General features: G+C 44.3%; 1 protein-coding gene across 8 annotated transcripts in view; it reads right to left on the reverse strand.

The window, feature by feature from the left end:
- Nucleotides 1–8,807, reverse strand: part of LOC122388486 (NADH dehydrogenase [ubiquinone] 1 beta subcomplex subunit 8, mitochondrial-like) — a 146,905-nt gene extending 138,098 nt beyond the window's left edge. Inside the window, exon 1 of one of the 8 annotated variants that reach the window (XM_043379625.1) lies at nucleotides 8,740–8,807. The gene's annotated coding sequence lies outside the window, so the exon portion shown is untranslated. Of the gene's footprint in view, nucleotides 1–5,611; nucleotides 5,757–8,446 lie in introns of those variants that run through there. The other 7 variants (XM_043379626.1, XM_043379628.1, XM_043379627.1 and 4 more) reach the window with 7 other exon arrangements.
- Between the last annotated feature and the right edge of the window lie 5,139 nt (nucleotides 8,808–13,946).

The raw sequence follows: 13,946 nt of genomic DNA on the forward strand, positions 1-13,946 counted from the left end.
AAACTGTGCTTGCTAGCTTTGTTCTTGTGTGTTCGTATTGTTTTGTCGATATTCGGGTGTTGAAAAAGTCTCTGACGAAACGCGTCCACCCATGTGCTGTATGTTTTTCCTACTCAATATATATCTATTTGTCTATACATCACTCAACATAAATAATATTAATCCTTATAGCTACTGGGCGCCCGGAGCATTTGCTAGCATTGCATTGCCAGCTGCATTACCAACATCACATTTGCATTACTTTGGGTTCATCATAGTTGACAGTAGATAAACCGGCCACAGCAAACCCAAGCCTCATTATCCTTTCCTTCCAAGCAGCCAACTGCCAAGCTAACCGGCCGCCCGGCCCACCACCGCGATATGGAACAACGCTGGAGTGCGCCATTTGCCTGCGGCAATGCCCCACCGCGCCGGGGCTGTTTGACAGGTCATCCGCACCGTGACCTCGCCACCCTCGCCCCTCCCCACCTCCCCACCGGGCTCAGCTCGGTATAGACCTCTCCTTGAATCTCACATGGACTCGACTGAGGCTCAACGCCATCTAGTTTCGTCTGGAGATCCTTACAAGATCCACTGTACACATATGATAAAATGAATGTCACCATCGTGTTCTACGCCCCAAATTACCCATAAAACATGTCTCACAGGCTGCGAATATCAGTTTTGATTTTCGGGGATATGTGCCTACCCGGTTGACCTGACCTTGACCCTTACCTATGCTTGACTGACCCCTACATGGAGCTGACCCTCTTGTAGGCCTTATATGATGGATTGTGCACCGTTTTGACAGAGTTTATGACGAGAGGCGCCCATTGCGAAGTCCTGAAGTCCATGCTACTGAAAGCCCGATTTCAGGTGTTTGACCTGACCTTGACCCGACCTGTGACCTCAAAATTCAACTTTAAAGTACTCATCTGAAGCGTCTCGTCACGCTCTTTCGTTTGCCGCCTCGTGGGTTTCGCTGCGCCTATTGGTTCTCGAGTTATCGGCTGGGGGCGTTTAACGCCCCCCCCCCCCCCAGCAAACGGTGGGTGGCGAAATACCCCAGCAATTGCCGGGATATAGGGATGTCTCTGATGATGACTATAGGGTGCTTATATGCTAAAGAGGGGCGCCTATGGAGCTAGGGGCGCCTGGGAATCGAGGAAGACATTTGTATAAGGGTTTTCAGGGGTCATGCGCCGTTTGCGACAAATGGATTCTAAAAAAAAAAAATCGGAGAGAGGAATAACTTTTAAAAATAGTGCGGACTTTCCGCTCCGTTCGCTTAAGCGGTTACGCCCCTGGCCCCTGGGTACATCTGCCCGATCTCAGAAGCTAGATTTGGAGGTCATACTTGAAAGCAGTACGATGAAAAAGTTGGAGGCCCCTGAAAATAGGGGGCCCCCTGGAAAAGGAGGCCCCTCAACAGGGTGGCCCACCCACTTTTCATGACGTTTCTACGCCCGTGGGTATTACTACATAATTAGTAGGTAATAATTAATTTCATTTTACATGTTTGATTGCTGATTATAAGCATTACAAAATAAATGTGCTATAGAGCAGATAGTTAGAATAACAATTAGTAAAACTGTATGTACAGGCCTCAAAATTCCGTGTAGGTACACCTGGTAAGGTAAGGTAAGGTATGTTTATTAGCAAAGCACTTGTTAACTGTCATGATGATATCATCATACGACGGCTCATGGAAATTCTGGAAACTGAATGCAACGAAATCCCACAAGCACATTATTTCCTGAAAGGTCACACATAACTTAGGTATTATAGCTTAAAGGTAGTGTGCCACCTTTGAAAGATTTCCCGTTTTATTTTTCCTAGGATAAGAAGCTTCTGTTTTTACCTAATATCGCAAAAAAAAATCAAAAATGGGCCTGGAATAGTGCCTTTTTCGCCTAAAAGTTTATCGGTTTTTAGATATGTATAACAACTGTAGTGGGCTCACCTGCAAACAGGCGTCGGGCAACAATCGCGAATGCGGCGCACTTGTGACAATAAGCAAAGGTCATTATAGTGTTACGACCATACGACGTACGGGAATGAGTTATCAGCTGTCTAATCGTAGACAACACAATGTCGAGCCTTAAACTGTAAGCCTGTATTGGTATTGTTTCTTAAATTTGGCTGTCGAACATTAATTTGTGGTTTGAAATATGATTTTATGTAAAATAATTGATATGAAACAGCCGTCTCTTAAGTTATGACCCCATTACACCACACGCAAGTGGCAGAAATGACAATGATCAGCTGACGCATTTTTCTTGGCCGAAGTCAGAGCGCGCGGCCCGACGCACCACGCGTATTTGGAAATTCCGACCTCGACGAGCATCAGAAGCCACCTAACAGGCGTGTTCGAAACCGCAGGAGATGATGATGAACGGGTTTATCGAAACTTGATTGGATGAGCCTATCGGTAATAGCGATTTTAGTGTGTGCATTTATTGTTCATAGTGGTGTGAAATGTGGTTGGGGTACGACCGACAACCCGTCGGGGCGAATTTCGCACTGGGGTACTCAAAATTTGAAGAATTTAAGACGTTTCCATAAGTTTTGAAGGTATGGATAAGTTCTAAAAATCCGGTTCTCCTTATCCGGGTCATTAACTCCATATGGTCCAAGAAAGCTGGCACACTACCTTTAAGCTTTAGGTATTTTGTTAAGGCTTTATCTTTTTTTGACATATACATACCTACTAGAGATGCCAATCGGATACCAAGTTTTTCGTATACCGATAGGTACCAAACCGATAGCAACTTGGTATTTGGTATTTCAATCCTAAAGTTTTTGGTATTTTGTTGGTATTACAAATCCTTGCTTATGTAGGTATAAGAGGCTGTGAATTTGGTAAAAAGTTGGTATTTCCCTGGCATTTCCAAGTTGGTTCGGTTTTGGTATTCTCCCATGGTTTTGGTTGGTATTTGGTTTGGTATCGGTACCTATCCTGATTTTCTGTAACTGACATAGCATAATCACTAAATAATCACTAATACCTACTATACATATAACAGGGTTACTTTTACAGGAAAAGTCGAGAGGGGGAATAAAGTTCGGGGCAAGGGCGGATCAAGGGGCATCTGAAAGGGGGGCCCAATGCCATTAGGTTTTTATTAGAATGGCGCCTGCAGAACCTTACCTGCCCCCAAATCCTACTCTCTCCGCGGATTCTGGCCACTTTATATTGTTAGGCTGCTAAAAAATAAATTAGTTAAAAATATACGTAGGTACCTAACTTGGCGGTAAGGGGCGGGGGAGGTCCCAACTTGACTGCGCCCTTGCAAATGTCAATCAGTAGTATCAACCTATAACCCTGGCCAAACATCAAGTAGCGCCTTTCTAAATAGAGAGCTCGGTTAACACGTGACTATTTTTGCTACGCCAAGACCGATTGAAGGACCCTGGTTGGTTCGAAGGAAGACCCTTGGTTCGGAGAGTGACTATTTTTGCTACGCCAAGACCGATTGAAGGACCCTGGTTCGAAGGAAGACCCTTGGTTCGGAGAGGTCATGACCCCCGTCCCCGCCGGTATCTACGCAGACGCCTGTAGCGATATGTCAGTGATTGCGAAGAGACGGAAGAGACAAGACAAGAGACGGTCCCACCGACCATCCGACCGGTATCGGGTCAAATCTGGAGTAAGGAGTTCCCGCTGCACTGAACGTAAAATGGTTGGATGGAACCTCAAATTGAAAATTATCTAAGCGCCAGCAACGTTGATTGATGACTAGAGTCTGATCAACGATGATTATAGAATCTGATTAGCGAATTGATTGAAATGGGCTCAAAAATAAATTTGAAAGGGGGAATTCCCCCTTCCCTCCCTAGCCGTTCACGCCCAATTTGAAAGGGGGAGCAGAATTTTCAAAGGGGGAAATTCCTCCTTTCCCCCCTTTAAAAGTTACCCTGCCTATAAATCACTGGAACGCTGCCTTCTGTATGAATGAACTATTGGCTATTGCAAGACCTCTGCAAACAGGGCCTCTTTCATTACGGATAGGTATGGTAAGATGCCCCACTTTAATTGCTCCTTGGTTATGAGTTTCATTTGCATAGATACTGCCTTTAATGTTCCATTTTCAATGTTCCTACTCTATCATTTAGGCAGTGGTGGCGGAACATCTTAAATTAAGGGGGCACTGCCAACTTTTGGTCCCATTCTTCCCATGCAATGCAGCCAGGGGCGTCGCCGACGGGGGGTCGGGGGGGGGGGGTCGTGACCCCCCACTCTTGAAAACTGGGGGTGTCGACCCCCACTTTTTGCGATGCTGAGTATGCTTTTTTAGCTTTTATGTCAGTGAAGCAGGCGTCAGCAACACCAACAAATACATCAGATTCAAAATCGCTTCAAGAGCTCCCTAAAGCCAATTAGCCAATTACCTAAAGGTCAATTAGCTGTGGGCGGGGAACACCAGCACAACAATGCTCGGGGTTACATGAGCAGAGTTAATACGCATTACAAACGGACTACAATGGTGAGCGAATAGGAAAATCCGTTCCTGATACGCATTTACCTGCTCATGTAACCCCGGTAAATGTTTTTAAGTAGCCCCCATCCTAGTACCTTTTTATCCCTCAAAGGATGTGGACGGCGCATGACCCCTGAAAACCCTTATCCAAATGTGTTACAAGGCTTGCAAAGTCTGTGTTTTGGGACTGTATTTTGACAAATGTTTTTGCCATTTTTCGCGACGCTTCGCGCCGCCGATTCCTACAGCAGTCAAAAAGAGAGATTGTGACTGTAATATCTCCCCTCCTCCTCAGAGCCTATTTTAAGGGAATTTGACTGGGGGGAGGGGGGGGGTAACCTGGAAAATTGTCTTTAATAATCCATTAACCCTCGCCCGTATTGGTGTTTTTCCAGCTGTGAACGTACAGGGTGTCTCAAAAAAAGTGTCACGGTTTTGAACAGCTCCCGTTACGTAACCATAAGGCCTACATCATTCAAATTTTCTAGATTTAGTGGCAACGTTTTGACATTATATGTGGTAAAATTACAAGTTCCTAGGCAGAATAGTTTTTACACTAGAACAAAAAAAATAAAAAAGCTCAATTTCCATGCTGTAGGAGATGGTACGTCACAGCCTGCCGTCGATCCTGAGGAGTTTGGGCCCCTTTCGCCTGATAATGAATCCAGAAACAAGCTCATCAATACATTTTTGAAACCTTTATAAGTAAGAACACCGTGTACACTGTACAACTGCCGTATGGAGCACAGCAGCAGGCTGAAGCACAGCCACAAACATGGGCAACGATCAATAGTCAACACTGATTGATTTTCAGACGACGCGAGTTTCCATGCCTCGACAGTCGACGGCTTCATCTTTGATGGCAAAATCCTCTACTCGGTTTTGTTCCGAAACACATAAAGAGATATAACTCAAGAAGGGTTGGAGATAGAAGCATCAAATTGTCAGCATTTTATGTGGAATTTGGTGCTTTACATGCCTGCCATATTAAAGTTTTTAAGATTTTTACCTGCAAATCATTTTTAATTATTTTTCATCACTGTCCCTTAGCACCCCAATGTGGGGTGTTAAAGGAAGGGTGCCACCTTTTGGACACAACACAGTTTTTACAAGATTAGCCTCACATGAACCTAAAAACCGGCTTCACTTACCTATGCTCGAGACGGTCAGCATTGAATCCGCACGTGAAGTTATCATTTGCGAGTTTTGCTGCCAGCATTCGGGCAGGCAAAAATCTTCAGCACTATTTCCTCGTCGTGTTAAGGGTATTTTATAAAACATGAAATCAGCAAAGGTATGTATAAAAGTTATACTTTTGAAGCATGTTTTATCATTTTGAAAGGGTATACTTTGTCTTTATGGTATACACTTAAGTTTTAAAATTTTAATTGGGAAGTTTTTCTAGTAAGTTGCATGAAGGGTGAAGGGTTCCATAGATCTCTTAAGCATTGTAAAGGAAAAACCTTTACTCGACTTATTTGTAGGTGGCAAATATGGCCAACAGTTACCTACTTGGTTTTACCTACAACTTAGTTCAAATCATGTTATCTTCTTCCTTTTTATTTGTTCATCTTTTTGTCTCAGTTGCGCCATCAATGCAAATGGCAGAATGATATGTTGCCATGACAACAGGATATGCCAGCCGTCCTAGCTGCCACATCAAACGACCTTGAGTTGTAGTGGTGATATAAACAACGATCTTTTTTTTTTTTGGCCAATGTATTAAATGCAATGTTTCGTTTTTTTTTTGTATATTGTGGACGCGCTAACCACGTCTAAAAATTCAAATAAGTAAAATAGATTCATAGAACAAAAATTTCGGAAGGTGGCACCCTTCCTTTAAGGGACACCTATATTATTCCAAGAAATGGTCATCAAATGCCCACAATGGGGCGTGGAAGGGCACACAATTTATTTAATGAAATGTTTTGCATATTCTGTCACAAAACAAGTCAGGCTCATTCACCACTAATGACCCTTTTAGACAATTACGTGTAATGCAGTTGACGCTTCTGGAAAATGTGCTAATTATAAGGTATACAGAACCAAAAAGTTTTTCATGCAAGTGATTTGGTTCAAAAATGGATTTGAAAATCATGCTACATTTTCACAAAATTGAAACATCTCCAAAACTCTGTGTGTACCACATAAACTAGTGGATGTACAGGGAAAATGAATGCATAGGTGTATTGTCACATGTATTGCACATGTTTCCTGAAAACCTTGTGCAAATCCACCCATTCATTCATCATCCTCTTCCTCTTTTCCGGATACATGCATATTTTGAGGTGGATGTGGGGTGCTAAGGGACAGGGAAGAAAACATAAAAAAATAATATCTAAATATAATTTCATTAAGTTTTCTTTCAGTAGGCATGGAAAACACCAAATTCCACATGAAATGCTGGCAAGTTCATGCTTTTATCTCTAACACATCTTAAGTTATATAACAAAACATCTCAACACTCTTTTACAATGGTGGGTCAATGGAGACTGATGTAGGTAAATGTGATGTCATCATAAAAAGGCTAAAATAAAGAGAGCAACATAATGACAAGTGACTAGCTTCAACATGGGTTTTTATTGATGACAGAAGGGTATTTTTTGGTTCTGTTTACCTTATAATTAGCACATTTTCCAGAAGCGTGAACTGCATTACACGTAATTGTCTAAAAGGGTCATTAGTGGTGAATGAGCCTGACTTGTTTTGTGACAGAATATGCAAAACATTTCATTAAATAAATTGTGTGCCCTTCCACGCCCCAATTGTGGGCATTTGATGACCATTTCTTGGAATAATATAGGTGTCCCTTAACACCCCACATTGGGGTGCTAAGGGACAGTGATGAAAAATAATTAAAAATGATATGCAGGTAAAAATCTTAAAAACTTTAATGTGGCAGGCATGTAAAGCACCAAATTCCACATAAAATGCTGACAATTTGATGCTTCTATCTCCAACCCTTCTTGAGTTATATAACAAAACGCCTCAAAACTGTCCCTTAACACCCCGTTTTACAGTACTCTTAGCAGACGTCACCCGAGCTGCCATATCTACATCTCACATGCGCAACAATTGTCTTTTCACGGTTAAAGGGACACTCCCACCTTAACATTAGTTTTGAGTTGAGATAGCCAAATTGGTGGCCATGGCCTGCAAATACCGGTTTGGGCACTCACAACATCGAAAAATGCTTTAATTCGAAGATATGGAATTTCAAACTTGCAGTTTTCGGATTCTAAGGGGCTAATGCATTGGAATGCCCCCTTAGAATTTGTGACGTCAGCGGAGATCTAACGATTTTTAAATCTTAGACTAAAACCATCGTTAACACGTGGTGGTATGCTCTGCTTTGCGCGCAACGTCTGCCGCACTTTAAGGCTGCCAAATTATTGCTTCCAAATAAAGTCGCTAGTAACAGGGGAGATCCCAAAAAGTAAACAAAAGTAAAAGCCTAATATCTTGAAAACCAGTGAATATTTTTCGGTGAAATTTGGTAGATATTCGTTTTCGCTCTTTCTGAACCAAGGGACATCACTTTCATACCAATTCATTAACTTTTTTTAAGGTGGGAGGGTCCCTTTAAATATATAACAAAAAATAATCTAACCTGACCTAACCTTACCTACAACCTACAACCTAACCTACTAACCTACAACCTAACCTACCAACCTAAAACCTAACCTACCAACCTACCTAACCGGGCGGTGTTTCACGGGCTGCTGCTACCACGCTGCTATCAAATTGCGCGAGCTGACGTCACACTTGTGGTAGTGTTGGAGCAATGGGCCTGTTGATGTCTCCATGGAAACCCAATTTGACAAGTCGTAAAATCGGCGTGCTGCTATCACCGGTGAAACAGGGCCCTGGATATGGCAGCTCGGGTGACGTCTGCTAAGAGAATACCTTTTTTCTTTTATTTGCAAGACATGAGTATCATTTTTGGATTCAGGATGTCAAATAATGTAAAAATATGAAAAGTTTACCAATGAAATCTGCTTAGGACTTTAACTTGACATTTACCAAAGAGTCCGACGAAGGCTATATGAACCAGGACCATCTAAAGATATGAATAAGATATTGATATGAATTGAAAGGATGGTTGGTTGATTGGTTTGGGTTAAGCACCACATCCAGTGGACCAAGGCGCTAACCGGAACTCTCACGCTGTTCCAAGCAGTCAGGTAGTGGCAATGCCACGTGCATTGCCCGGGAATCAGAATCGAACCCGGATGGCCGAATGAATTGAAAGGATATGAACCAGTGCAACACGACGAACCAACCAACAACGACGAACGTCGGACAAGAATCGGACGGACGACGGTGAAAACCAAGGGTGTAAACCAGGGGTAGCCAGTTATAGTTGGTAGCATTAGGACAAATGACGCTCAAAAACTACTACCCCATAGGGTTTGCATGCTAAATCGACCTTTTTCAAGCGAGCCTCACACGTAAGCTAAAAGATGAAGTGCCAATATTATTCAGGGGGAAGGTAGCCTCAAGCTTCCTCTACAACTTTTATATCTAGCGTTTTTCGATGCGGAGGCCATAACATGTCCAAAAAGCATGGGGCGCTGCCCGGAGTACCAAAATACCCTCCATGAGAGCATAAGCTCCTGCGCATGCGCACATTGCCTCAACCCTGTACTAGCGTAAATTAGCGATACTGCTCACGGACTCAATCAGCTAATGAGCGTCCGCAATTACACTAATAGATATCGCTAGCATCACGTAAATCCTGCTTGCAAACACATTTTAAGAATGAAACAGCTGCGCCATTTCTGCCTTCTATTGATTCCTTTCATCTTAGTATCAACTATACGCTTTTCAGCTAACTTTATGCTAAGTTTTAAACTATGGTTAGTATTTTATTTCTGGTAAATATAATTTAAAAATAACTGCTTTATGAACTGGGCTTTACTCGTCAGAATGGAATACTCTATTTTATCCATATTCAAAAAATATGTCACCTACCATGTAACTTATAGTTAAGTGCATGTAACTCATCCAGGCAAAATGGGCACTTTCCGCGTCGTTGGCGTACCCGTTGTTCCCTACCCTGGTGAAAACGCGTATTTGGAAATTCCGACCTCGACGAGCATTTGTAGTAGAAAACCACTACTTTGTTAGGGGAAACTACTGCTTTCTGCTACCACTTGCACTGCATTTGTCGCTATAGCTGCGACGTCTATGCATATACAGATAAACCGCGTATTTGTATTTGTATTTGTATTTGCACTCCACAGCAGCAGTGGCTTTTCTGGCTCCGCGTCACAATGTCACATGTATGGTAGAAAGGATAAAAATATTCACTCATACATACAAATTACAGGTGCAACGGCATGCGTGTCACCAACATGCATGTCACCAGTCACACACATCCACACTCTCATACACGGCGTCAAATCAGGTAATAGAAGACAGCATTCGTCGTTTTAAAGAGCGTTTGAAGCCCTGTCCACTGAGCGAAACCAGTTCGGGTGGCAGCTGGTTGTGCAGCGCCGGCGCTCTAGCACAGAATCGTCTTTTACCCGCCTCGGTCCTCGACCTCGGCACACTGAGCAGACCGTCCTGCCTGGTGGCGCGCTGGCGTACCTCCTCATTACGATGGAGGACGGCTGCTAGTGAGTGGGGCTCTCCTATTGTATTGTATTGTATTGACCATCACCGGCACTCCACAAACACTAGTGGCTTTTCCGCGCCGTAAGTCAAGATATAAAACAGTGTGGTATGGTAGGTAATGGAAATAAACAGAGACATTCACTCGCAACATTCAAAACATACATACATTCTAAACCCTACCCCCGCCCCCCGCGGTGTCCCTATTGCACATTGACTTAATACTACGTTGGAAACGCGCTGGGTCCAGTTCGATGACATTCGTTGGAAGTTTGTTTAAAGGTAGTGTGCCACCTTTGAAAGATTTCCCATTTTATTTTTCCTAGGATAAGAAGCTTCTGTTCATGGTGTGTCAAAAGTGGAAATAGCCGCCCGGCTTTAGTTCGCCAGCCTTGTCAATAGATGGCAGTACCACAATATGGGTAGCGGATCGTGCAATTGACGTCAAATTTTCGTTGTCTGCTAAGAATTGAATGGCGGATCTTTTCATGCAAGAATCAAGTAAATCGGTCCACAACTTTTCTAGCAACAGAGATATGAAGTCAAACACCCTGCTAGAGCGGCGGCCGGCGGCAGCCGTTACGCGCCGCCTGGGAGACTGGCGGCGCTGAACGGTTCCGAATTGGCACTGCACTAAAACTTGTTAACTGCTTGGAATAGTTATTATAGCAAAATTTTCATTCAAGTGAGGAATAACCAAGGGCAGGAAGTATGTGTGCTTGTGTGCGTACTATGTAAGCCAAGAAACTGCATTAGCAGATACTCGCTAATATTAGATCCAGCCAAGTCCAAACGCATTCCAGGTGGTGTTTCTGATGGGTCAACAATATTTATCGTTCGAGGGCGGATACAGTTTTAACAATACAAAAAATATTTTTGCACAGCTCTATTCCTTGAATAATTCTCTTCAACGCCTCATTCCTAGTTAAGCGAATTAGCCCACCCTGGTTGAATAAATAAGGCGATTTCGCCACAAGGTCGGGGAAAACCGACCGAAAACGGCCGCGCTCAACGTTAATTTGGGCATGCAGACTCTTAAAAACTCGCATTGGGCGGGAGGGTTTCCCAGGTATTGGCTCCAAAACACCGTATTCGGCTCCCGAATACGTCCAAGTGACCCGCCTCGTTCCTAGTTAAGCTCTAATTAGATCAAGTGACTCATAGGGAGCGAAAAAGCGACAAAAAGCATGAATTTCCCTATGGCGGCGGGCTGCCGGGTTGCCAGACGGCGCACCGGCTATTTCCACTTTTGACACACCATGTTTTACCTAATATCGCAAAAAAAAAAAATAAAAAATGGGCCTGGAATAGTGCCTTTTCGCCTAAAAGTTTTTCGGTTTTTAGATATGTATAACAACTGTAGTGGGCTCACCTGCAAACAGGCGTCGGGCAACAATCGCGAATGCGGCGCACTTGTGACAATAAGCAAAGGTCATTATAGTGTTACGACCATACGACGTACGGGAATGAGTTATCAGCTGTCTAATCGTAGACAACACAATGTCGAGCCTTAAACTGTAAGCCCGTATTGTATTGTTTCTTTTATTTGGCTGTCGAACATTATTTATGGTTTGAAATATGATTTTATGTAAAATAATTGATATGAAAAAGCCGTCTTATAAGTTATGACCCCATTTCACCACACGCAAGTGGCAGAAATGACAATGATCAGCTGACGCATTTTTCTTGGCCGAAGTCAGAGCGCGCGGCCCGACGCACCACGCGTATTTGGAAATTCCGACCTCGACGAGCATCAGAAGCCACCTAACAGGCGTGTTCGAAACCGCAGGAGATGATGATGAACGGGTTTATCGAAACTTGATTGGATGAGCATATCGGTAATAGCGATTTCAGTGTGTGCATTTATTGTTCATAGTGGTGTGAAATGTGGTTGGGGTACGACCGACAACCCGTCGGGGCGAATTTCGCACTGGGGTACTCAAAATTTGAAGAATTTAAGACGTTTCCATGAGTTTTGAAGGTATGGATAAGTTCTAAAAATCCGGTTCTCCTTATCTGGGCCATTAACTCCATACGGTCCAAGAAAGCTGGCACACTACCTTTAAAAGAGATGTTGCGCGATATAAGAAGGACCGCTGACCGGCTGCTGTACGAGTAAAAGGAGGCCTAAAATGCCGGTCCTGTCGAGTGCTACGGTCGCATCGCTGTTGGCGCGAGTCACCGAAAGTCACAAAAAGAGATGCAATGTCTTCCGGCTCATCGTAAGTAATCGCCTTATGGGCCACAGCCATCGTAGACATCTCGTACATCAGTCGAGGACCGTGCAGTCCTAGGTCCTCTCGCGCGTGAGACACGTGGTCATACTTCCTGAGACCGGTGATCACACTGGTCGCAAAGTTGATCACGCTAAGCAATCGTGCGTCGTTTCTCGCTGTACCACCACCATACACCGAAATACAGTACCTCAAGCGCGAGAGGACGAGACCATCGACAACGGTTCGCAGGACACCCCGCGGGAGGAAATGCCTCAGATGGCGGAGACCGATCAGGAGGCCAATGCACCGACGAACCACGTCACTGACGTGCGCGTCCCAGGTGAGATGACGGTCGAAAAGCACGCCAAGGTTTTTCACAGTCTGGCTCTCCTGGACGGTCTCCCCACCGACCCGTACGCTGACAGGGAGTATGTCTCGTGTGTTCTGCCGGGTACCGAGGAGAAGGATTTCAGTTTTGGATGCGTTGAGCTTTAGTCCATGGGCATGGAACCATGAAGACAGGGCGAACAGTGTGGTTTCCATGCGTTGGATAAGGTGAGGAAGATTACGTTTGGTGTCGGATATAAGGATCTGGGTGTCGTCAGCGTACTGGGTCACATGGGCGTCCGGCGCATGCAGGCTGAGGTCGTTGGCGAAGATGGTGAACAGGAGAGGACCGAGGGCGGATCCCTGGAACACTCCCATGGTATTAGGAAGAGGATCTGAGACCACTCTGTCACCAGAGGGAGATGTGATTGAAACGGATTGGGTGTGACCGGAGAGATAGGAGGCGAACCAAGATGGGTCAATACTGTACTGCTGGAGTTTAGTAAGAAGGAGAGTGTGAGGAACAACATCAAAACATTTGCTGAGGTCTAAAAGACAGAGGAGTGACACGTGACCTAGGTCCATGTTGGAAAAAATGCGGTTTGTTACTGTGAGCAGAGCGGTCTCGATGGAGTGATGGGGGCGGAAACCGTGCTGGGATGAGGATAGTAGATGATTGTCGGACATGTAGGCATACAGCTGTCGCCAGTGGCGTAGCCAGAAATCAGCGAAAGGGGGGGCCATGGTGCTCGAGGGGGCGACTTTTTCTCTTGAGAGGGGCGCCATAGTGAGCTAGTGACAGGGGGTCAGTCTAAAATGTAGCGTCATATATTCATGCATGATTTACTAGGTGTTCCTACGGAACCGGCACGAGTATCAGAACCAGGTTTCGCTGATTTTTCATGAAATCCAATTAATGCAATTTGCAGCTCAGTGTTTTTATCAAAAGCGATAAAAAATCTTTATGCATATTTAGCACGATATAGGAAACGAACTCAGGCTACGGACATGTTATTCTCATAATATGCACACCCATTCGAATTCGAAACATGGTAAAATATGCGTTGATCGATTGGCACAATCTTTATTCTTTGCAAAAAAAAAAAACATACAGGTTCACTCACTGAACCAAAATGACCTGTGGACTGCAGCCTCTCAAATATCTTCATTGAGGGCCAGTTCAATTTTGCTACCTCTCTATAAGTACCTATAAGTTACCGATTACCTATAAGTTAACCCGCGCCGTGCTGGTGGCCTGTGCTTTCCGTGTCGTGCTGGGGGGGGGGGGTGTTTTCACGTCCCCCCTCTAACTCGGCTCCTGGGC

This window comes from Amphibalanus amphitrite, unplaced genomic scaffold (genome assembly GCF_019059575.1).
Source record: "Amphibalanus amphitrite isolate SeventyFive unplaced genomic scaffold, NRLGWU_Aamphi_draft 000324F_arrow, whole genome shotgun sequence".
In the NCBI taxonomy this organism is placed as follows: Eukaryota; Metazoa; Arthropoda; class Thecostraca; order Balanomorpha; family Balanidae; genus Amphibalanus; species Amphibalanus amphitrite.